The 3,708-nt window shown below is 42.4% G+C and overlaps 1 protein-coding gene across 1 annotated transcript in view; it reads left to right on the forward strand.

Moving 5' to 3' along the window:
* Nucleotides 1-3,708, forward strand: part of LOC106468309 (RING finger protein 157-like) — a gene marked incomplete at its 3' end in the record, with an annotated part of 27,561 nt that overhangs the window by 22,027 nt on the left and 1,826 nt on the right. The gene's annotated exons all lie outside the window — the stretch shown is intronic.

Here is a 3,708-nt window from a genome sequence, read left to right on the forward strand (position 1 = left end):
CTAGGTTAGAACCTGTTATCACTCTTAACAGATCTCAATTTTCATGGATTCATTTGACTCTTACTACTGTATTGGGATTCTTCTCTTCCCTTCACCTTTTGTCTGAAGCATATCAATGGTCTCCTCATCAGTTTGATGATGAACTGGTTACTACTATGGCTTGTTTGTCCTCTTTAGGCCTTGCCTTGGTGTCATAGCTGGTCTGTTGCTAGGACTTATTGAATCGAGATGACTTGTTGGAAGGTATTTGTTTGTCTTCCTCTGCTCTTCGTGATTTATGGTAGGTGCTCTTTCTTCAGCCTCACTTGTTTGCAGTCTTCTTTATTGTTGTTGGCTGCTCACCTCCCTTCTGGAAGATTGACCAATTGCTTTGACACTTTGTCCTATTGGTTCACAGAATTGGTTCTATTCATATTCTAGGGGATCTTCGGATAGGTTTGGACGGTGTCAATGGCATCAGTGACTACCCATCTTCACCTGGTCCTGTGGGAGGACGATTACATCTCTTTCACCACATTTGGTATTCATTCACCATTGATCCTTGGGTTCTCAGAGTGCTGGATTCAAGGCTTCATATTCAATTTACTTCTCCTCTTCTTTTGTCCTCCCATCTGGTTGTCTTTTCTCCTCCTTCAGACTTCAGATGTGCAGATATTTGTTCCCGGGCCATTCAGGAGTTGTTCAACAAACAAGCCATTGAGAAGGTCGATCCCATTCATCCAGGATTCTATTCTTTTCTATTTCTGGTGCACAAGGAAACTGGAGATTAGCATCCTATCATCAATCTGTCTTGACTCAATCACTTTCTACAGCCTCCTTGTTTCACCATGGAATCTTTTCTACAACTTCGATGGCACTTCATATCAGGTCTTTGGATGACCAAGTTCGATGTTACACATGCCTACTTTCACATCCCCATAGCAGAGTCTTCTCATCAATTTCTACATTTTGTGCACGAGGATCAGGTGTTGCAGTTCTGAGCTTTCCCATTTGGACTTGCTTCGGCACCATATGTTTTCAGCCGAGTAGTACATGCCTCTGTGCAACATCTCCATTTTCTGGGACTGTGCACACATCACTATATGGACGATTGGCTTCTTTTGGTACCAACCCGTCACGTTGCTGAATTACATACTGAGATTCTCCTTTCCAAAGCTAGAAGGGTGGGCTTCATTATCAGGTTGGAAAAATCCATTCTCTTACCCACTCAATACCTGGTTCATCTTGGGGTTTTTTTTCAACACACATTTGAGTCGGGCTCAACTATCTCCCCTCAGACTTCACAATATGGGAGGGATTGCCAGGCATTTGTTTTCTTTACCTTCTCCCACTGTGCGGATGGTTCTGTCTGTTTTGGGGATTTGGGCTTCTCTAAAATCCCTCGTGCCATTGGGTCGGGCCCATATGAGATCCCTTCCATGGTCACTTCGTGACCAGTGGCTCATGCACAACGATTCTTTGGATCAAATGGTCTCTTTGCTCGAGAACAATTTTGCAGATCTCAAATGGTGGCTAGACAGGAACAACACAACTATCATGATGCCGATATCACATCCTTGTTTTTTTTTTATATGGATTTTTAAGAGAGGTTTGGCTTCTTCTACCATTGCGTTATATAAAGCATTCATAGCTGATATCTTTCGATATTCTAATTATAGGAAGGTTTTTGCCTTTTTAGTTGCCTAATTGGGATTTTTGAGTTGTTTTACATACGTTATCCTTTTGAACCTATGGCCTCCTGTTCATTGTATCACCTTTTCCTCAAGGTATATCTTTATTGTTGTTAGCTTCCTGGACATCGATATTCTAATTTATTTGCCATCCGTATTCAGTGGACTGTATCATTCCACCTATGTTTTGCTCTATCCAGACAGATCCTTTCTACCAAAAACTGTCACTGCCAGAGAAGGGAATAAATCCTTTTCACCTGTTCATTTACCTGGCATATCTCATCTTTACAGTCGATCAGACCCGGATCGTTTGTTGTGTCCAGTCAGAACACTTAGATGTTATGTGGCTCTGACAGAACCATTCTGGGGCCCTAGGAACCAGCATTTTAATCATTGGGATCCTGCGTTTTCCCATTACATTAACCAAAGTGCTTTGGAAGTTGATTCATATGACCTATTTAGGGTTATCTATTGAAGATCATAATATGCTCCATGTCACTTCTCACCAGATTTGGCATCTATTAATGTCATTGGCTGCTCATCTAAACTGTTCTCTGGAGGATATTTTGCAGGCCGGTACGTGGACTGCTTCTGACACTTTCTTATCTCATTACGTTCATGATCTGGCAGTTTCCTCTTCTGTGGCTGTGTTTACTACCTCTGCTAGATTTTAACAGGGAAGTGAGTAACTTTCTTACCTCTTTTACGGTTTTTTCTTTTCTCTTCTAGGGTTTCTGATTATTTCTTTTGGATCCCACTCAGTGATGAGTGTTGCCCAGTCAGGTGTGCTTGTATTTTTTCAAATCTGCACTAGCAACCTTTGTATTGGTTCATGGTTGCAACGGGCTCTGTCAAGATGAGGTGTTCCATAAGACCATTTAGACACAATTCTGGATGGTATTATTATCTCACACTACAACTCCAATGGGCTGCTACTCATGGACTATCAATAGTAAAGCTAAAGGGGATTGTCCCAGTCCCTGCTGGTTTTCGAGCTGCATCAGTTGTGATCGGTTTGCTTTTAAAACTTAAGGAATGTGGTTCACCTGCTGCACTGTCTCTGGAGACCTATTCCTCGAGACTCCTCACTGTGCACATCCCCCCCTCAAATTCTACTAGTGGAGCTAGGGAGTCCTCACCACACCCATTTTCCAGTCGCTGGGGTGGTGGAGAGAGTATTTTCCTTCGCCATGTTGAGTTTTCTCCACTCTCAGAGAATAGGGCAAAGTTTACATAGGTTGAGTATGGCATACATGATCCTGTCAACCCGAGCCTGGGATGTTGTCTTTTGGACTTCATCAGGATAAACAGAAGGATTGTCTACTTTGGTGTTGCTTTCTTTCTTTCATAAATCCGGTAGTTTGAAACTCATTATCCCATGGCTGCAGGTGGGGATCCTATCACAAAGATATGTATATATATTTGCTGTCCAACTTAAATCCAGCTCCGAGTCATGGAACCTCGGCTGCATTGTTGGGGCTGGCCCATCATACTTCCTTGTGTAATATTCCACCCTTTTCACTTTTCAGTAGTTCTGGGTGAAGAGCATACCTGTTCTTGATGTAGTGCAGTTTTTCCCACTTTGGTACCACTTCTTGTGGTACACCTTCGTTCTATGCAGATGCTTTCTGTATGAACTATGCCCTCATCGGTCCCTCCACCTTTTCAATGGTGGATTCTATCTATAAGTGGCAGTGAAGGTATGTATGTTTTGGAAGTTATCGTTTTCCTAATCTGAAAATGTATTTCCAAAGATACTTATTTCCACTGACACTCTCCCTCCCTTCCTCCCCACTAAGCATCGGGATTAGGGACTGGTATGGGGTAAGTTTCGAAAAAGTGATTATATAGTCTGCATACAGTGCTTATATACAATACCTGCATAGAGGGTGTAAGAGGACCGGTGTAAAGTTTTGCAAGTTAGATATTGCTGAGGGCAGTCGAGTGGGGTATAAAAGGCTGGAGCAAGTGAACACAATGTCTAGTTGGCAAGATGGAGATCAAGAAATAGCTATAAGTGTCAGCAGAGGTAAGTATG

Source organism: Limulus polyphemus, unplaced genomic scaffold (assembly GCF_000517525.1).
Source record: "Limulus polyphemus unplaced genomic scaffold, Limulus_polyphemus-2.1.2 Scaffold2958, whole genome shotgun sequence".
NCBI classification, from domain to species: Eukaryota; Metazoa; Arthropoda; class Merostomata; order Xiphosura; family Limulidae; genus Limulus; species Limulus polyphemus.